Raw genomic sequence first — 22782 nt, 5'->3', positions numbered from 1 at the left:
TTCCGACAATCGAAATGGTCATCATTAGCCTCTTAATTCCTGATTTAAAGTGAATCACTAGAAGAGTCTGAAGGCAACAAGAGTAAAGTTAAGAGGGAAATTGGGAGCATAAAAAGAGGACATGTGATAGCTTTGGCAAACAGAGTTAGGGAGAATCCAAAGGAATTCTACAAATACGTCAAGGACAAAAGAGTAACTGTGGAGAGAATAGGACATCCTTAAAGATCAGCAAGGCTGCCCATGTGCAGAGCCACAGAAATTGAGGAGTTATTGAACGAATATTTTGTATCAGCATTTACTTCTCAGGAGGATATGGAAGTTAGAGAATTTGGGAAATAAGTAGTGACATCTAGGAAAGTGTCTCTATTACAGAGGAGCTGCTGGAAGTCTTAAAACATGCAAAAGAAAGAAAATGTCCTGGCTTTTATTAGAGGTACTCAAAAACTCTGTGGGAAGCTAAGGAAATGATTGCTGGGCCCCTTGCTATCATCAATAGTCACAGGTAAAGTGTCAGAAGACTGGAGGTTGGCTAACGTGGTGCCACTACTTAAAGTATTTCAGAAGGGTGATAAGGAAAAGCCAGTGAGCCTGACGTCAGTGGTGGGTAAGTTGTTGGAGGAGATTATGAGTCATCGGATTTTCACACATTTTGAAAGGTAACGACTGATTAAGGATAGTTAACATGACTTTGTGCAAGCAATATTGTGTCTCACTGACGTGACTGAGATTTTTTTGAAGAAGCGACTAAAAAGAGTAATTGAGATAGAGTGTTGCACATTGTCGATATGGACATCAGTAAGGCGTTGAATAACATTCTGCATGGTCATCTGTTTAACAGGGTTTTTTTTTCATATGAAAGCCATTTGGATACAAAACTGTCTTAAAGGTAGGAGGCAGAGGGTGTTGTTAGAGGATTGCAATTTCCTGGCAAAGATTTGCAATGCTCCCCGTGCTGTGCAGCTAGTCCAGCTTATCGAGTTATCCACTAGCACGGCCTGCTGGTGTCTGGGCTGGTTTTCGAAGCAGATTCAGAATTTGAGGCAATGGACCATTCAAGCGGGTCTGGCAATGTCTCCATTCAATGCTTGCTTTCTTGGGATCGGACCCACCATTGTCTCCCTTATCCCGTTATTCCAATTCTATATCTTCATCCATATTTTCAGCAAGTTATCAGTTAATAAATTATTTTATTTTTTTTTTAAATTATGTATCTTTCCCTGGCCTTAGTTTTTGACTCCCTCGTGCATCGAGTCCTGACATGGTGAAGCTCAGAAACATTGAAATGGTGTGTGTCAGGCTGTTGTTCACTTCCTGATGTGTACAATGTGGTGCTTCATTGACAGGGGTGTTCCAACAGCTCTGACTCACGTGTTTGAAACTTGGTATGCGCCTGTCGGCGGAACGCCTCTGTTTGTCTCTCTTAATTGATTGTGCAGTCAGTAACACGAGGAAGACCCTTGTGTATAATTGCAAAGGACAAGGCATCTAACTTGTAGCTGAATGGCTTGTAGCTGACTCCTGTTATTGAAAGGTTAGTGGAGCTGGTGGGGATGGTTTGCTGGAGGTTGTGCTGTGAGCTGCCTCAGACATTCAGGGAGACCTGAGGATTTGGTGACCTAACTCTCGATGGAGCATGGGGACTGTAGTTACAGCATCTGGGTCTGTAACATGAACAACAAATGGAGCAGAGGCTGCAGAGAGGGGAAGCTCTGAAACCACGGAGTGAGTGTGTGGGGAAAGTCATCAGCCGTATCTGTCTGCATCTTAACCGGGACAAGTACACATTCTCACTCTCCCCGTTACATACAATGATGCACACTCTCCCTATCTGCCCCTCATACACATTCACACACACCCCTCACATTCCACACGCGCAGTCCACTCTGTCACACGCACGCATGCACACAGCCTCTCTTTCTCCCTCGCACACTCACATACATATTCCCTCTCACTCTCTCTCACATACACGCAGTGTCTCTCTCTCTCTCTCTCCTTCACACAGACACGCCCTCTCTCACACATACGCACAAGCGCTACTCCTACTTTGTAAATAAAAACAGTCTAACTCCAGATCAAGACACAGACAGATTCCAAACAAGGCCTCACGCTTAGAATACATTGTCTGACCACAAATGTTACTTCATTTACATCGATAGTACTAGAAGGTGTCTCCAGGCAGTGACTTGAAATAAATTCTGCGATTTGCATATTAATCAAACAAACTCGCACCTACATTCTAACTGATTAAGTACTTAAGAGCCATCTTAGGTGTGTGGACAATTCATGTGCATGAGTTGTACAACACTTTGATCTTTTCCTTATAACTTCTGTGTTTAAGGTCTTCCTCTCTCTTACACCTGATGACGGAGCAGCACAATGAAACCTTGTATTTACAAATAAACCCATTGTACTCTAACCTGCTGTCATTTGATTTTTGACCTTGTCCAACCCAGTCCAAAACCAGCGGCTCCATATTATATCTTTTACTGGTTAGCTAATCCTCTCCCCTAGCAATTAAATTGTTCCTAACCCCATGTGTCCTTGTCTTGCATATTAATCATTTGCGATTACGCACTCATGTCTGGAAGCCCAGATATAATACATTTATAGGATACCCATTATCCATTTTTCTTGTTAAGTTTTATTAAAGAAAGTTAGTCACATAATTCAAACATGATTTATCCTTCATAAAACTATGTTGACTGTGCTGGATTGTGGCTTGGCTTTGGATATTTCCTGTTATTACTTCCTTCATAACGTATTCCAATACTTTGTCTTCAATCTCAACACGTTTTTCACTACTTTTCATTTCGCAGTGAAGCTGGTTATTCGAAGTCCTTCCCTTTCTATAACCTCTACGTTCCCTTTCACAATTCCTGTGTAACAAACACAAGGCTGTAAAAGATCTGTACAAGAGGCTTGAGTGACTAAATGGACCCATTGTGTTCCGGCTTTACACACACGATGGGCTGAAAGTCCTCCTCGTGTTCTGACATTAGTCCTGATGGCCTGAATGTCCTGCACCTGTTTCCGACCAGGCCGCTCAAGACCTCAATGTCCTCTTCCTGTTGCTCAGGTTTGGGGAGTTATGAAATCTCCCTGCTCAAATGTTACTTTTCAAGGACTGAACTGTGCAGGCAGGTTGTGTTTCCCACATCGTGTTTAGCATTGCTGCCTCACAGCACCAGAGATTCAGATTCAATTTCAGTCTCCAGTTGCCCCCCTCAGTCCCAAGGAGTGCGTGCTAGGTGAATTGGCCACGCTAAATTACCCATAATGTTCGGGGATGTGGAGGCCATGGAAAATGCCAGGTTACAAGATTGGGTAGGGTGAGTGGTGGAATTGGATGGGATGGTCTTCGGAGGATGAGTGTGGAGTCGATACGTCAAATGGCTTGGTTTCACACTGTAGAGATTTTACTATTAACACCTTCATTGCGGAAACCAGTTAAGGGAATAATCTCTGAGGTAATTCCAATATCTTTTCCACAAGGAGGAGATTAAACCTGTGCACAGTACTCCAGGTGTGATCTCACCAAGATCTAGTCCAGCAGCAACAACACTCTTGCAGCCGACTGTAAGGTTCCCACCCAGGTTAGAGCAGGCTCAGCTATCTGGGGGAATACACAGCATTGTTGAAAGATCATTGCCTTTCTCTACTGCACCAGCATAAGGGGAGATCTGGAGAAAATCTCACAATGACACTTGAGAGGAACGGGTAAGATGTGGTGAGATAATTTAAATGATGAGATATGCCTTGTCAAACATCTCGCCTGAATCTACCATTAGCTTCCAGAGAGGCTAATGGTAGATTCCACAGAATCTGGTGAGGTGGATCTTAGAAACAGCAAGGAGAAGCAACGTTCATGGGAGTTATGTATCAAAGTGAAAGCTGCAATACAAGTGTGAATATGTCATAAAACAGGAAAGTAGACATTCAGGTTTGTGGGTACTACAGTAATAATGGACAGCTTGAAGTTACATCTAACCAGTGTTTACCCAAATGAATGTTAATGTTGAGTGTGTATGAGAAAGGTTGCTTTAGAAGTATGTTGAGCAACGAGCAGTTGATCAGGCAATTTTGGAGATGGTGTTGTGTGATCAGAAGAGCAAATCGAAGAATTTGCTGTAAAGGAGCTTTTGGGGATAGTGATCTTAATACATCGAATTTTATATGTATTTTATAAATACAAAAAAAGTTTTTTTCTTATATTTCGGTTATATACCTGAGTCATTCAAGCCATTAAGATATGAGAATAACGTTGGCTTTAGTGAATTTGAAAAGTACATTAAATGAATTAATGAAAGACAGGCAATGTCTGTTATTTACCAAAACACTGTTAAGTCTACTTTATACATATATCCCTCCAAGGCATAAATCGCAAAAGTGAAAGGTGATGATGTAATTCATCAACGATGATGAATAAAAGAAGTTAAGAATTGCATTAGATCAATGAAAGTACCTTAGAAAAGAGTCATATATTATGGATTCATTGAAATTTTGGACGAAATGAAGGAAGACTAATAAAATGATAAGTAAATTAGAAAGAGAAAAGAATGCAAACTAACCAGAAACAAAAAGACTGATGAAAAACTGCCATCAATATTTGAAAGGAAAATAAAAGCAAAGTCAAATGTGGAACAGTGAATATGTTGGCAGGACAATGTATTGTGGAGAACAGAAAAAAAATGATAAGGAAACTAAACAGTTACTTTATGTCTGTCTTCACGGAGGAAGATCCAGAAAATCTCCAAGAAATATCAAGTAGCCATGGGACTTGCGTAACTAAAGACTAAAATCATTCATATCAGGGACGAGGTAGCATTTTAAAACATAACTGTATGGATAAGTCTGATAGACCAATTGTACTTCATACCAGAATTTCAGAGAAAGCAGAAATAGACATAATAGTTGCATTGCGAATCACTGTATTTTTCCGTTTTCAGTTTGGAAGGTTATAAGTGCATTCCAAGGATTTACAAAGTGAAGAAGAGGGAGAATGGTGAACTACAGACTAGTTAACTTATTGTTCACAATGGGGAATCTGTTGAAATTTATTATAAAGAATGTGATATTGGACACTTGGAAAGTTATAGCAAACGTCTGGCAAGAGTATCCAATAAGCGAACTCCGCCTGTATTCCGCAGAGTTTCAGAGAATGAGAGATGATCGAAATGAAACTTTAAATATATCACACAGAGGGGAGTGACGAACATAGGGGCAAAGAAAAGTGTGAGCAAGATTAGCGAGGATTTCAAGATATTCCACAAGAACATCAAGCAGAACAGAATAACCAGGGAACAATCAGGGCCCATTAGAAACCAAGGCGGCAATCTGTGTGCGAAGCTGGAGAACATTGATAGATTGTGACATGAGAGCTTCCCATCTGTTTTACTTGGGAGAATGAGGAGGCAGGTACATAGTTCAAGAAGATGGAGTGGGAAGATCTTAAACGGATTGATATAAGATGCAAGCAGGTTTTGATGGTTTTGGATCGTATAAAATTGGACAAATCCCCGGGGCTGAATGAGTTGTATCCCAGGCTGCTGCTGGAGACAAGGGATGAAAGGCACTGACTCAAATGTTTAAGTAGGATCTGGTCACACTGGAGCATTTACAGGAGTGCGGGTGGAGACAAACCAAGTAACTGTAGATCAATGAGTATCAAATCAGTGTCAAGGAAGCTATTGGGGAAAATAGGGAATTCATCTTCATTTAGAGAAGCAATATTTGGTCAGGGATCGTCAGCATGAAGATATCAGAGGGAAGTCATGCCGAACAAATTTTATTGATTTTTTTGAGAAAAGGTCACTTATATGGTTTTTCAGCAAAAACTTTGTCAACGCCCCGCATGGGAAAGTAATAAAAAAAGTACAATCTCATGCTATCAAGTGTAACTTAGTAAGTTATATTCAAGTTGACTAACTGGCAGGAGACAGAGAGTGGTGGTAGAAACCTATTTGTGTGATTGGAGACCAGTCTCCCCTGGCGTATCACAGGAATCAGGGCTGTATCCCTTATTATTTGCGTTATTCAGAAATGTCTGGGTGGTTGGCAATTAGGAGAAAGGTCTTATGTTACAGAAAGATACAGATGGAATGATCAGATGGGTGGATCAATGGCAGATGGAACGTAATCCTGATAAATGTGAGGTGATGTACTTTGGAAGAAGGAACCAGTCAGGGGAGGACTCAATGGATGACAGCACACTAGGAAGCTCAGAGGGTGCATCTCCACACATCCCTGAATGTCACTAGACAGAGTAATAGGCTAGTTCAGAAGTCACATGCGACTGTCGGCATAGCCTTTATTCATTGAGACATAGATTGTAAGAGTTATACAAAAGATTAATTCGGCCACAGATGGAATACTGTGTGGAGTTCTGGGAGTCACATTGTGGAAGGATGTGATTGAACTGCAGGGAGTGCAGAGGAGATTAACCAGGATGTTCCCTGGGATGGAGCATATCAGCTATGGAGAGAGGCTAGATAAGCTCGGGTTGTTTACGTAGGAGCAGAGTAGGCGGAGGGGGACGTGATTCAGAAGGATAAGATTACGAGGGGCATGGAGATTGTTGGTAGACAGCAGGTGTTTCTTTTAGTAAAAAAGACATGAACAAGGAAACACACTTTTAAAATGAAGGTGTTGCGGTTTAGAGAAGCTATGAAGATTGTTTTTCACCCAGAGTGTGTTGGGGTCAGGATTAAACTTCCTGAGAGGATAGTTGTGATGGGTAATCTCACAACGATTAAAACGTACTTGAAGTATCATAACATTTATGACTACAGATCTCATGTAAGAAAGTGGGACTAATGTAGATCGTACTGCTTTTCTGACAGTCCACAGTCTAAGCTGCTCTGATTGTTTGATTATGGACGGTGCAAACAGTTAAGAAGATAAGTGGTGCGTTGACCATCATTTGAGTACAGGAGTAAGGGTGTCTTACTGCAGCTGTGCAGGCCCTTGGTGAGACCCCATCTCGAACATTGTGCAGTATTGTGTACAGTTTTGCTCTCCTTACCAAATAAAGCACAATCCTGACATTGAGGGAGAGCAGTGAAGGATGACCAGTCTTGTCTCTGGGTTGACAGGCTTGTTGTAGGAGCCGAGTTTGGGATGACCGGGCCTGTATTCCATGAGCTTTAGGAAAATGAGTGAAATATATAAAACTCTGACAGGGGGAGACAGCATGGAAGCAGGGATGATAATTCCCCTCGCTGGAACGTCTCAAACAGGCGCCCACAGTATTAGGTACAGACAAGCCACTCTGCATTCAGATGAGGATAAATGTCTGCACTCAGAGACTTGTGAACATGGGGAATTCTCTCCCAGATCAGGCTGTGGAAGACAAGGCACTGAATATAAATAATGAATTTAGACAGGGAAGGGATGGGAAGAGTGCAGGAGTATGGTGTGAAGATAGAGGAATAGCGATCATTGCAGGTTGTTCTCTGATAACGCGGCAGCTGTGTTCCTGTGGAACATTGTTATAGAAAGCAGAGCAATATAAATCATGGGGGCTGTGGGAAAAAGGAGGGTAAGGGGTGAACGCCCAATAATGTCAGGAAAAATCAAACCAAAAATAATAGTCAACGTAACACAAACAACAGCACAGTCTACGTAAATCTTAAGACCATATATTGTCATGAAATAGTGCTGTAAATGCAACACTTCCACAAAACAGTTACTGTCTACAGCACTGTACCTTTCACCAAGCTCTTCACCAGAAAGCACGCGAGCTGACTGACCACATGACACTACTGCGGGATTCCAGTTGGGTTAGATTACCGACAGTATGGAAACAGGCCCTTCAGCGCAACATGTCCACACCACCCTCCAAATAGTAACCCACCCAGACCCATTTCCCGACCCTATGTTTACCTCTGACTAACACACCTAACACTAAGGCCAGTTTATTATGGCCAATTCACCTGACCAGCACATCGTTATCGGAGGAAACTGGAACACCCGGCGAAACCCACGCAGACACGGGGAAAATGTGTAAACCACACACAGACAGTCACCCAATGCGGAAATTGAACCCGGGTCCCTTATGATAATCACTGAGCCACTCTGCCGTCCCAAGATTAGTCCCCAAGATTCTTCCCTTGGTTTGAAATAAAGTTCCTTCTAAATGTCGACTAAAATTCCCAGTTCTGGATGCAGGTTTGCTCGCTGAGCTGGAAGGTTCATATATCTATAACCTCAACCTGAGCTACAAATCTTCTCAAAACTCGCAAACAATTCCCAGTTTCAGGCTCAGTTTCAAGGCTTGCAGAGCGGATTACATTCCTGCTTTAGCTGAACACACTGAGGGTGTATTTAGCAGACAGAGGATCCTGAGGCTGGGTTTTGCTGTTCAGCTGGGACTGGGAATGGAATCACGTCACAGTGAACAGGAGCTCGCTTTATGAATCGGTATGCAGCCAAATAGTTTTTATTGAATGGAGGAGCAAAATTGATGGACCGAAGGGACTACAGTAATTCTTATTTTATGTGTCCCGATGTTTAAACATACAAAAGGTTATGAACACTGTGTGGGGAAAACTGCATTGAGGAAATTTTTACCCTGAACTAGAATGGAGAAATTTCAATGTGTCTAAAGACCTCCTCCTTTCCTGATGTTTCTGTGCAGTCTGTGGGACAGCTCTATAACTGTTGTAACAAACTCTCAGATGTTAGGAAGGAGATCTCTGCAGGATGACAGGACTGTGTTTCCCATTCCCTTTTCTAATGCTGAGGCTGGTGCTGGCTGTTCTGTCCGAGTTTATCCTTTACGACCGGAGCAGTTTGATACAATAGAGTGTCTTTCTTGGCCGATTCAGAGACCATTGAAGAGTGTATCACATGTTTGTGTGCCTGGGGTCATTTTTAGGCCAGACCAGAAAAGCACAGGAGATTCACTTCCTGAAAGTACATTGGGGAAGGAAATTGGTGTTTATAATCGACATTGGCTTCAAGGTCACTGTTACTGACGCCAGGTTTTATTAATTGTTATTAACTTCCACCAGCTGCCAGAGCATTAGCCTGGTCTGGATTAATAATCCAGTGACATTACCACAACAGCACCATCTACACATGGGGACCTATTGGAAACCACACTGAGCAGGTTATTTCTATGCTGCTGGACTGCTCGGTCAAAAAGCACTCTTACCAACGTGACGATCGTGACGGGACTGAGGGTGTGGTAAGTGGTCAGACTGTAGTCATTCCCTTGTTATGGGACTGGATATAGTTGAGTAATTTTCCACGTGGCCAGGCAGCTTCCCAGGGGCACAGCTTGTTTTGCAGCACAAATCTTTAGTCCTATTGCAGGAATGGTGTCAGGGCCCATTGCCTTTGTCGCATCTACTGTGTTCAGCTGTTTCTTCATGTCACGTGCAGCGAATCAAATTGGTTGAAGACTGGCATCTGTGATTCTGTGGGCATCATGGCTAGGGTGAGTTGGATCATCCACTCAACACGTCTGGCTGTGGATGGTGCAGACACTACATCCTTGTCTTTTATACAGATGTACAGGGCTCTTCCGTTATTTAAGATGGGGATATTTGTGGAGTCCTCTCCTCTAATAAGTTGTTTAGATGACTGAATGTGACAGGGCTGCAGAGTTTCGATCTTAGCTTTTTGTCTTGGGATCACTTTCCACCTCTCCATCAGATGGTAATTCTGCTGTTGGGAATGTAACCAGTCAAGGACGGTAGCTTTAATGGGTTGTCATCAGGTTTAGATACACATGGTTCTGACTCTGGCATGTTCACTCAAACTCGTCACTGAACCATCACTCGGCTTGATGATAACGGTACAGTGATGGATTACCCTGGGGGAAATGTTATGGATTGTGATTGAATGCAATTCTGCTGCCGCTGCTGCTGTGATCACATGATAACCCAGTGTGAGCTGCAATATCTGCAAATCAATTCTACTGACTTTCCCCCAGTTCACACAGAGACACATTCACCCTTCAGCCCTGTACTCAGTGACCGAACTGGTTTCCAGTTTCATAGTCTCATTCTGCTGAGGGCCCTGATGTCACGCCCCCAATTCGTTGCATTACTGAGATACTTTAACATATTAAGCTGAAACATTTTCTTTCCCGTAATACAATCTGCTGTATTTGAAGTGAATGTTTTTTCCTCTGTTTTTCTCCCTGACCATGACTAAGACTCTGTCGTGTCAGTGATGTCAGCCTTATGTTGTTTCAGAACCAATGAACTTGTGCACTTTGCGTTTTGTACACTTCCCAATGTACACCACTCTATGCCGGACAGGACTTTTGAGCAGATTCGTCACACGTCTTTGGAAAATGTAGAAAAACATAAATTGCTGAAGAAATTAAGCAGGTCTGGCTGCATCTTGTGGAGTGAAAGCTGAGTTCATCTTTCGGGTCCAGTGAGCCTTTGACAAAGCTCCCAGTTTCTACAGCAATTTGTGCTTTTTCATTTCCAGTATCCGTAGTCATTTATTTAATTGAAAATTTGTACGGTGCCTATTAATTTCTGGAGAAACTCAGCAAGTCTTTCAGCATCTGCAGAGACAGAGAAACAGAGTTAGCGTTTCAAGTCCAGTGTGACACTTCTTCAGAACTGAAAAGGATCGGAAACTGGGCATTTTAGTTCCTTGCCAGAGGTGGGGGGTAGGTGACACGGAAAAGAGGGTGTGACAACAAATAAACAGGCTTTTAGCAGTGGTGAACGAGAAGATGATATAAAATGAATTTAAATTAAGATGTGAATGGGGAAAGTGGTTCTCTCTATTGAGCGCAAGATAAAGAAGACATAACCACATAAGGTCATAGGCAGGCCAGGAGGGAGAATGTTGAACATGTGGAATTATATAGATCTGGCCAGAGATACAATTTGACTTTAGAGATCATCACCACCATCAGACAAAGGAATACAGGTGCTTGACGGCTTATTGTCACTAGTAACATTTTCATGCTTCCTTCGTATTGTAACATAAAGAAGAAAACAAATAACAGGATGACGTTTGGGCTGAGTGCTGTTTACCTGTCACTTTTAATATTGTTTCAAATTTACAGTGCTGATCTTTAAATGTTTGTTCTTGAAGTTAATATCAGGTGGAGTGAAGGAGATTGAGGGGTGACATGATAGAAATTTGTAAAATCAGGGGAGGCATGGGCAGGGTGAAAAGCCAACGTCTTTTCCACAGGATTGAAAAATTAAATCATAGAACCATAGGTTTCTGGTGGAAGAGGGAAGATTTAAAAGGGAGGAAGAGGGAACTTTTTTTTCCACAGAGGGTGACGTGTTTATGGAATGTGCTGCCAAAGGAATGGCAGATGCAAGTACAGCTCCAAGATGTAAAAGACATTAGGACAAACATTTGAATGGGAACCATTTAGAGGCATATGTGCCAAATGCAAGCAGATGGGAATTGTTTAATTTGGAAAACATGGCCGGCATGGACAAGTTGGACCAAATACTGTGTTTATACGCGATATTACTGTATAAATATAGGAAGTGAAGAAAAGGGAAGTAAAGATGTAATGTAAGCAAATTGGCAAGAAATATAGAAATACAAGCAACACGATCTTCTCCGTCTATGTCAGAAGAGTTCAAGAGGTGTATGTGTGATCTTTGGTAGAAAGAAAGTCAGGAAAGTATATTGAGGACATTTGGAGGGTGTGACTGGGGAACTGGATACAGGGAACAGAGATAATTTACACCAGTATTTTACATCGTTCCTCAAGGTGACGGTGCTGTAAATATTTCAATGGTATAAACAAAATGATAATAGGAGGGAAGATCTTGAACTGTCTCTAACAGAAGGAACAAGGCAGTTCTCAAACAGATAAGACCAAGGATAAACAGGTCATCAACAATTCATAGCTGGTTTTAAAAGAAGTGGTCACAGAGTGGCTGGCGGCACTGTGTGAAATACTCCAGAAGTCTGGATTAAAGGAGTGACCCAGTGAAACTTGAGACCCACCAATGCGGCGCCTGTCTTCAAGAAACGAGCGAGACTGAAAGCAGGACCCATTTAGCCTCACCATTATTGCTGGGAATCTGTGAGAGTCTGTTATTAAGAAAGGGACTGCAGAGCATTTAGAAAAGCATCACGCAGAATCAGCATGGTCGAGTTAAAGGCGAACTACATTTTGCCTGTAAAATCATGCAATTTTTTTTTCTGGAAATCCATGAGAATGTAACTACTGGTCTTGTTAAAGGCGGACTGGTAGACATGAGGCTTTCCAGAGATTTTCCACAAGATATCACTCAACAAATGTTCTTACGCAAGACAGAAGCTCATAGTATGATGGATAATGCATGAGTATGGGATGACACTTGGTAAACACGTGGAAATCGGAGAGTCAGGACTCATCGATCTTTATGAAAAAAATGTATTCACTGGAGTACCACAAATATCAGTCCGATGGCAAGAGCTGATTACAAGAGCTGCACTCATCTCCTGGCGGCGGGAACTGAGTGCAATATATATTCGAGTTTGAGGATGACACTGACAACCATAAGGCAGCTGTTATTAAATGGAGAGAACTCCCAAAAAAGGAGCAGTGCAACGGAGTGGTGTGTTTCTGTGTCTGAAACATAACGTCTGCATGTTGATGCAGAAATGTTGGTTCATTAGACTGGTTCCTGGGATGAAAGGATTGAATTATTGAATACATCAAAAATGCTGAGGCAATTATTCATTGTGGTTTAAATGAATGAGGGTGTCATTACTAAAACGGACAATATACAGAGGGGGCTTGACAAGGTCGGCATTGAGAATGTGATTCCACATCAGGGCAGAGTCTCGAACTCAGAGATGTAGATACAGAGTAAGGAATATCGATTTCAAATTGAGATGTAAAGAAATGTCTTCTTTCAGAAGGTAGTAAATGACTGGAATTTCCTAACCCCGAGAGTTGGGGAGGTTGGGTCACTGATTGTATTTCCAGACGGGTGGATTGGTTTGTGACATTTCAGCGAGTTGAGGGATGCAAGGGGTTGGCAGGAAAGTAGAGTTGAGCCATGGAGTAGATCAGCCATGTTCTTAATGAATAACAGCGCAAGTTCCTATTTCTTACGATCTTATTTATGTTTTTGGAAAATACTTTGATTATTTTCCTGGAAGTCATGATGTAAAATGTTGCATTCAGAGACAGCAGAAGATTTGTGTGATTTAACCTTGTGTGGGACATGGGGGCTGTATTCAATACGAATCTGGGCTGTAACATGACCTACATCAGGAGCAGATGTTGCAGAGAGGAGAAGCCTGAAAAGGGGAATTGGGGGAGAGGGGTCACTGCCTGACACAGCCTGGATTTTCTAATACATTTCCCAAACTACACCAATCCATCAGAGTGGCCTCAATCTGCTCCTGCACAGCAGGACCGAAGGGCTGAATGGAACATCAGAACATAGGGCTGACGGACACGACTGGGCCATTCGGCACTTTGACACTATTGCACCACTCAATAAGGTCATGGCTAATCTCATTGTGTTCCCAGCTGCACTTTTATCTGATTTCACAATGATCCCTAATTCACCTGTCTCTGGAAAATCAGACAAAGTCAGCCTCGATATAATATGAAGATTGAGCCCTCCCAATCTTCTGGGTGAGAACATTCCTACTTGAATTAATTCCCGCTTTGTGAATTTCTCTTCACTCCGGTTCTGACTGAGGTTGGAGGGTGTCACTGTTTCCATTTCTAATCCCACTCCTCCACTGCTCACAACAAATTTTAAATGTAACCAGGTTGGCGATATGTCCGATGATAAAGGTCTAAGACTGGGTCAGGTTCAGTTATCAGAACATGCCAGTTGGATTTCTTCATTCAGCTACAAGTAATTAACAGAACTAACTGAGGAATATGATGGATATGTGGCTAGCACTGCGGCCGCACATCACCAAGGAGCTGGGTTCAATTCCAACTTCAGGTGAGTTTGAACATTCTCCACGTATCTCTGTGGGTTCCATCCCAATTGTCCAGTTTGCTCCCAGAGTACAAAGATGTGCAGCTTAGAGTGCATTGGCCATGCTCGATTGCTCATTGTTGAGAGAATGTCCCCTTCATGGTAACCTCTGTCACTGTGGGAGAATTGAACCTGCACTGCTAGCCTCCCTCTGCATCACAGACCAGCCGTCCAGCCAACTGAGTGGGAGACAGTGTAACTGTTACAGACAGAAACAGGCACAGGCAAAGGGCAAGAGAAACTTTCAGAACAAAGAAAATGGTACAATTCAGATAACGGTCCAGATAACAGCAGAGGATAAAAACGTTCTCTGCTCAAAATTGTATTTCATAACGGGACAAGTGTTTCGAAGCAGTGTTTGGCTGAATACAACAAAGTGAGACAAAGTGAAATAGCCAGAATTACTAATTGTGATTGGATATAAAGTAAGTGCATTTTTATGCAGAAACCCAGGGGGTTGAATGACTGCAAGTCCCTGCACCTGAAAGTGGGAATTCTTTGGAAACACTATCTGGAAGGTTCCATATTCAAAGTGTGTGTGTGTGTGTGTGTGTGTGTGTGTGTGTGTGTGTGTGAGAGAGAGAGAGAGGGAGAGACCGCAGATACTGCACTGAGCTGGCTGGTGAGCTCAGACCATGCTCAGTCCTCCTCTGGGAACAGAATGGACCCCGCTGTTCTAGCCCATCCACTAGGACCTCTCTGCCCCTGTTGAAAAACCGTGGTGTTAGTTCCCCTTACCTGTCATACTCGGGGTCAACTGTGCAGGATGGCTCCAAAATGAGGAATTACAACAGTGTGCCCATTGGCCTTTGAAAGATGGCATCAGTGATCATAGAATAGCCAGGGACATCAGTGCGATGGTGAGTCCCTCCAGCCATGTTGGGTTTGAGAATCGGGGTGGCATTGAATGCGAGGAACACTATGAGATTGAGTGGGTAGTTAATGAGGTGAGTTCGAGAAGATAGCACCATGAAACTAGTTCAGTCTCGTACAGACAATCCCTCTGTCACACTCAATAAAAATGTCACTGAGACAATCTATTGTTAGATTCAGCCCAATGAGTCGAAGACTCTGCTGAACCCACACCCAGTTACAAAGTTGCAGAGCAAAGGTTCATCTAAAACTCTCCCTCATTTTTATTGACGCCAATATCCTCTTCACCTATCATTCTTAGGAATAATGGCTCATGTTGCAGGATGCTGTCGAAATGTCTTCCTTTCAGCATTCTGAAACTTGTGATCAACTGGAAATTGTCTCGCAATCTCCCTTTCGCTTTTTTTCCCCATAGTCATTTGATTGTTGGTAATTAAACTGATTTCCCCGCCATTTCTCTCTGGCAGGAACTAGGGAGTACGAACTAGGCAATTTCACTCAGCAACTGTTAAGATTTATTTTTATTATTTCACTGATAGTCTTTGCTAAGAAGCTTAATATTATTACCCAGTCTGAACTCAGTGTGACTTCAGACCCACAACAACATTGTTGGCTCCATTTTGTCTTCACTAATGGCCGTGTAGTCACAGACTGTTAGTGATGGACAACAAATGCTGCCCTTGCCCGTGATTCTGGCATACCGAGAAACAACAGAATGAAAGGTGTAATAAACCAAGGAACGGTGAGTGCTAGAGATCGAAAATAAAATTCTCCAGCGTCTGAAAGTTTTGGAGAATCTCGCAGGTATGGCAGCCTCTGTCAGGAGAAATGCAGATAACGGTTGGAGTCCAGTGACCCTGCCTCACAACTGAAAGAAAACTGGGAAATAATATTATTTATCCTGGTATCATGGATGGTTGGGTTGGAGAGAGAGGTGGGGGGAAGGTTTAAATTGAATGGACGGAGAAATGGACAGAAAAAGAGAGGAAATGAAATGAAAAGTAAGCAAAGGGATTGCTGATGATGAACTGAAAGGAAAACAAAATGGCAAGTTATTCTCACATTTCCTCGTTTTCCCATATTCCTGAATATCGCGTCCATTTAGATTTGTCCCTGTTTAAAGTGAGTTAGGTTCCCTGTATCTCTCTTCTCTGAGTGCGATGATCAAATCCATTAGCAATATTGGTGCTGCCATTATAGTTGCTGAGATATAGAGGAAGGTAATGTTACATTGTCAACTGATTCTTTGGAGAGAGGAACTCTTACTGTGGGAGTGTGCAGAGATGCAACGGCTTTCTCAGCCAGGAAGAGAAACTCAGGAGTGGAAATAATTTACAACACTGAACCCGAGCACGTTCCGTGTGGGGAATTGATTTGTTCCTGTCTTTGAAAATCAGTGGAGTTTCTGTGGATGATTATCTCGGGTTTGTATTGTCAGCTTCGTGGTCTGATGACCCCATTCTATACACTGCATTTACAGAGTGTCTGGGTCCATGGTAAACAAATGGAGATGAGGCTCCACAGAAGGGAAGCTCTATAAATAGGGAGGTGCAGGACAGTGTCAGGTATGACGCCAGTTTGTTTCAAAATTGAGGTGGTCACTGAGCTGTGTCCCCTTCTTCAATATACTGTGTTGCCTCACACCAGTGACAGGACTGTGCTGATGCTCACCATGAATTAAACTGGATTAATTCTGGAACTTTCCAGGCAGGAGTGAGTAACATATCCATCATAACTGGAGTGCAGTCCTCCGATATATTCACTGGCTGACAGAACCCATCTGTCCGCTGAGAGCAATATATTGTGTCCATCTCCCTGAGGAAGGTACAGAAAGAAACTTCCAGAAATACAAGGGAACAGAGTGACTGGTGAAAATGGGGAACAGCAGGAAATTAGAATTAATAAAAGGTACGTCTTTCAAAACCTCATTGAATTTAAGGTTGGTATATTGCTGCATCTGATGAGCTACATCACAGAGTATTGAGGAGGTGGCAGTAGAGCTAGTGAAAGAATTACTGATTATTCTTCAAAGCTGGTTAGATTCTGGAAAGGATCCTCCAGACTGGAAAGCAGCGATTGTAAACCTAAATGTTTAAAACAGGACAGAGAGAGCAAACAGCAAACTAAACAGTGGTTAGCTTGATGTAAGCTGTGAGAAAAACATTGTAACATTTTGTCAGGAATGTGACAACGAGACACTTGGAAAATAATGACATGATTCAGTAGAGTCAATCTAGATTCAGGAAGGGGAAATGATATTGATCTTTGATAAAGATTTGATAAATCTTTGCTGGATTTTGTGGAGGTTGTCCGTTGTGACATCGACAATTTAGAACCAGTGGGAATGAATTATTTGAATTTTCAGCAGACGTTTGTCATGGTTGAATACAGGTGAGTAGAGAATGTTCGAATCCATGGGTAGGGAGGGGTGGAATACAACGAATGTATTAAAAGTTGGATAATCGATAGAATGAAGAGAGTAGTATAATTATCTGGAGTGAAGGCTTTGGGGTATCAGAAGGATCAATGTTTGGGCAATAGCTCTTCGCAAGATCTAAAATATTTCGGATATGAACAACAAATATCATCATTCACATTTATGTTCATTAAATAGTGAGAGGTTGGGAAGTGTTGTTGTTGAAACAGACCTGGATATGCTTGGTCATAAGTCACAAACAGAATTTTAATGCAGCAAGAAGTAAATGATATGTGGCTCTTCATGCAAAATGATTAAAGTACCAGAGTAAATATATCTTTCCCAATGATAGTGTTTTGTTGAGAGACTGTTAGATGTATTGTGTACAGGTTTAATCAACAAAGGGGTTTCACCAGACTAAACCCTGGCATGATGCTACCATGAGGAGAATGTGAAGAAACTTGTGCTTACTAAAGTGTGTTAAGATGTTTGTGAGTTTATATTTTAAAAAGTGCTGAAGCACATTGAATGTTGAAGGTACAAAATTGCTTTATTAGACCAATGAAAGGAATGCCCAGGGAAATTTACATTTCCTATGCATTGGACTACAAATATACCCACTGAAAATATATTGGCTGGTGCCTGTTCTAGTTGAGGAGAGATCTGCACGATAACAGCATGTAGATTGTGGTTTTTGAGGGTGGTGGTGGTGGGAGGTTACAGTATTGCAAACGGACAACGCAGCAGAATCATCTAGCCTGCGATAAGAAACCATTCATCATTCACCCTCAGTGCTAACTTCACGAGAGCAATGGGTGATGGGAGATGTGACCAATAGCCAGCGGTGCAAATATTCAAACTGAAGGAACCATACTGAAAGGGGTTAAATTGAGCTGTTTGTTCAGTGACTGTGAGTGATGCCAGTCTCCATGGATCCTGGTTGTGTCACTGGATGTTTTCCATCTCCTATTAGTAAGGGACCTCTTGCAATGGTTTATGCCATTGTAGCAGCAGATGCATCAACTCCAACGCTCAAAGGGATCAGCAGCTGCAGAGACAGAAAAAGGAGATTTAAACATCTGAGAATAGTCTGGAATGATCCATTAATGGATCCGAATGTGAGAACATTAGACTGGAATGCTGCAACAATGGACAGGAGTATATCCGTTGGTCTTGTCTATTTTTCCTGGTCTTGGTCAACATTATCAGATCGGATATATGGTGCACTGCTGATTATCCAGGCGGGTTACTATCCTATCCTCGCTATTGTTGGTGTTCCTGGTAAGTTTCTTCATCTCTATCCATTTATTAATCTCTTCAACCATGGCGAACTTCGTTGCTATTTCTGTTATCTATATTTGACAAAGACGGAAACTATTGTCTTCAGTTTCAAATGCAAATTCCATTGATTCCCCACAAATTTCAGAACCGCCCACACACCCGCCCTCACAAACATCGGAGAACGAGACTGTTCACAATACCGAATTTAAATAAATGATATTCATTTATGTCTCGTTATCCTATCCATCACAAGACCTATCCACTACCAGCTCGATTATATGCCCAGTCACCATCTTGGCTTCAAACTGACGCTTAATAAACCATTATCTGTGCTTCGGTAAAATTCAGACGTTATGGTTCCACCTCTCCTCTAAGCGATCTTTCAGTTGCAAATATTTCGATTACAACTTTGTTCTTGTCTCTAAAATAACATGATGACACGAACACTGTCTCAGAGCAGTAATGTCGGAAGAAATGTAATTCAGATGCATAGGTTATTACACAGACAGACACTGTTCCACAGACGATGTCAGAAAGTAAATACAAAAGACAGGAATTGGAAATAACAACCATAACACTTCCAGCATTTTGTCTATATGTTTATCTATTTCACTGATGTCCTTTGGTAAATAGATCTTGTGTTATTATCTGGTCTGGCTTAAGATTGATGTGAGACCCACAGCAAGGTGCTTGGTTCTGTACTGACTGAAAGCATGACATTTGGTTAGGTCAACAAATGCTGCCCCTGTCAGCGATGCAGGCATTCCAAGTAATAACAAAATTAAAGGTTAAATAAAGCAAAGAATGATGCAACAGATCAGAAACAATAACGAACGAGAAAGTGCCAGACATACTGAGCAGATGGGTTGAGAGAAAAATAGAATTGGCAATTAGATTCTAATGACCATATATCAGAACTGAACACAGTTGGGAAATAGCGTGATTGATGTTTAACACCGACATCTGTTATGAAGAGGAGAAGGACTGAGTTGAATAGGTGGAGAAAGAGAGAGAGATAGAGAGATAGAAGCAAACAAAGGGATTGTTGATGATCAGCTGGGATGGAAATAAAAAATGAAATTAAACCTTACTTATGCTTCTCCTGTTCCCATAGTACTGATAATTATGACCATGTAAGATATATGTCAAAGTCCCTGCTTAAAGTTATTTATGTCTGTTTTTCTCTCTTCCCTGAGTGGGATCATCTTCCTTTATTCATGAATGGGGATGCTGGGCCAACATTTAATTCCCTTTCCTCATTGTCCTTGAGAAGGTTTTGGTGAGCTGCCTTCCTGACCCACTGCAGTCCGTGGGCTGTAAGGTGTCAGTGTTGAGGTCCATGCGGTTTCATTTCTTTGATGCTTTGAAGTGACTGATATAACTGAGTGGCCGGCTTGGCTATTTCAAATTGCAACTGAGAGTTAACCACATTGCTGTGGTTCTGGAGTTACATGTAAGGCCGACCAGTTGAAGATTGTAGATTTCCTTTCCTGAAGGCCATGAGGTTGCCAGGTAGGACAATCAACAATGGTTTCATTGTTTCATTTGATTCTTAATTCCTGATAGTTTAATGAATTCAATTTTCAACATTTGTCGTTGTGGGATTCAGATCCGGTGTCTGGGTCATTACCTGATTCCCTGGATTAATATTCGGAGACAATACAGCTAGATCATCGCCTCCTCAGTATCTCCCATCAACTCCAATGGCAACAGTGATGTTGTGGTTGGTGTGACTTTGCTTCATAAGGCAAATAAATGATTGACAAAAAATGCCATCCTTCGCATTTTGAATTTATGAGAAGGCGAGATGATGGGAAGTCCTCTTGGTGAAAAGGAGCTGGATGTCCTTGATCATGAGGCACTAACAGGATTCATACAGAGCAGTCGGGTACTGGCAGGTGGGACTAGATTGGGTTGGGATTAATGGTCGGCATGGATGGGTCGGACCGAAGGATCTGTTTCCATGCTGTGCATCTCCATGACTCTATGACTCAGCAAGTAATCAGCACAATAAATGAGTAGGAGCGTTCATTACAAAATGATTAAAGTATAAGAGTGAAGACACCGTTCTGCAGTCGTGGAGTATACTTGAGACAGTATTTTATTTCATTTATAATCAATGATCTCCGAGCTACAGAGAGACGGTGTAATGGAGTTTCACCAGACTAATCCCTGCAGTGATGATACCATGAGGAGAGTGTGAAGGAAATGAGTGTTTAATCTGTAACGCTACAAAAAGAATGAAACGTGATTGCATTAACACTGGAGTGTTATGAATCAACACTCATTACTTCCAAAACAAAATACGGATAGCATTAGATATAATATGTTTTCCATGATACGTGCCTTCACATTTGGACAAATGTATAGATAGGAAAGGTTTCGAAGGTTATGGACCAAGCGCAGGGAAATGGGGTTTGCATGGATGGACATTTTGATCAGCATGAACCAGTTTGTGATAATTGACCTGTCTCTGTGCTGTGGGATTCTATGACTCGATGATAGTTTACAGAGCTCTATGGAGCCCCCATGTTGGTTGAGAGAGAGCTCCAGGTTCTGAATGAAGTCTAACCATCTGGATGTACAGTTGGTATGTGACCCTGTATTGAACGTCATGTTGTTCACATATCTGTCATCAGCCACACTCTGATAGTATTAGCCATTCCCACCAGCTTCTGACCTCCATACAGAACACTAGCCTGTCTTCTCTGACTTCTTTTTTGCTAGAAGCTGTTCCTTGGCTCAAGTAGACTCTGTCCTTGATGTTTTTCAGAGGGTCAATAAAACGGGGCCAGGCTACGATCAGTCTGGTTTGGTACAGACACGAAAGAGATTTTCAGAGGCCTTTTATGTATATGTAAACAGATGAAACTACATGGCAAAGGTGTCATGCTTTCGAAGTAACCTGTATAATGGACGGGGAGTGGTCAGCTCTTTTAGCTGAGCTGGCTGAGGTGAGCTGAGCTGAGCAGTTTTCAGTTGAGTCTTGAACTGGGAAGTTCAACTAGGAGCTGTGTGGAAACTCTCTCTCTTTTCTTCCCTTCAGCTTTAACCTGGAAGCATGCATTCCATTATAACGTTTTTTCAAGGAAGTTAGATTATTGGGGCTATTGTGTGTATTTGGAATAGTATAATTAAGTCTAGCTGGACAGTTTGAATTCTGTAGGGGTTCTTTATTCTGTTCATTGTGTTTCATTGTGTAACTTTGTGAATAACGTTTTTGTCTGATTTAAAATCACCCTAGCTAAATTACTCCGGGTAATTTTCATTGGATAATGACCAAAACAAACAGCGAAGTTATGCTCAGGGCTGCTTGCTTAAGAATGTTTTGAGTGGTCTAGCCTCGTCCATAACAAACTGGGGGCTCATTGCTGGATTTTCAACACCGAGTGGGAGGTGTTAGTGTCTTTAATTCGGGTATTAGTTTGATTGGGTTGACAAAGCTTTGAATAATAATGGCTATTTCAGTCGCTAAAAGCTTCCTGGGTGTGCATGCAGCGACTTTGGAAATTTTACGAAAAGTGAATTAGACCAAGTTGCAAGAATTAGCTGAAAAGCTGGAATTGGAACTGACTGCTTCTGTGAGGAAAGGAGAGATAATTACAGCAGTAGCTCGTCAATTAAACTTACTGGAGAAACCATCAGAATCAGAGATAGCAAGAATTCAGTTGCAAATGAAACATCTTGAGTTAACGTCGAGAGGTAAGTAAAGGGCAGCCAAAATGAAACATTTGACTTTCGATAAAATGCAGAAGTTGGGATGGGGGAGGGGTGGAAGAGAGCAGGAGAACAGAGAGTAAAAAAATTGGCAAAAGAGAGAGCAACAGGGGAGAGAGAAAGAAAGAGCTTTTGAAAACAAAAACTGACACTTAAAAAGGAAAGTCAGTGTAAAAGGCTGGAGATAACGGCTGGGGGTGCGCTTAGTCTGGAAGAGAGTGAGGATGAGCAAGCCCCTGGTAGTCATAAACCTAGTGAGAATTTGTTTGCTTATGTTCAAGCGTTGCCTCAATTTCATGAGAAGAATGTGATGTCCTTTCCATCTCATTTGAAACGTTGGCTCAACAAATGCAGTGGCCAGAGGCAATGTGGGTTTTGTTGATCCAAACGAAACTTGTAGGTGGGACTGGTGGGGTATTCACATCCCTATCTGGGGAGTCTGAAGTGGTTAAAAAAAACATTTTGTCTGCAAAGGCAACCTTTCAGGAATCTAATGAGGAATCCTGGTCAAAACTACACTGAGTTTGTAAGGATCAAACAGACTAATTTCGATAGTTG

Source organism: Chiloscyllium plagiosum, unplaced genomic scaffold, assembly GCF_037043375.1.
Source record: "Chiloscyllium plagiosum isolate Xiang-an unplaced genomic scaffold, Cpla_swu_hap1 HiC_scaffold_29, whole genome shotgun sequence".
NCBI classification, from domain to species: domain Eukaryota; kingdom Metazoa; phylum Chordata; class Chondrichthyes; order Orectolobiformes; family Hemiscylliidae; genus Chiloscyllium; species Chiloscyllium plagiosum.
This window is presented reverse-complemented; position numbering follows the sequence as displayed.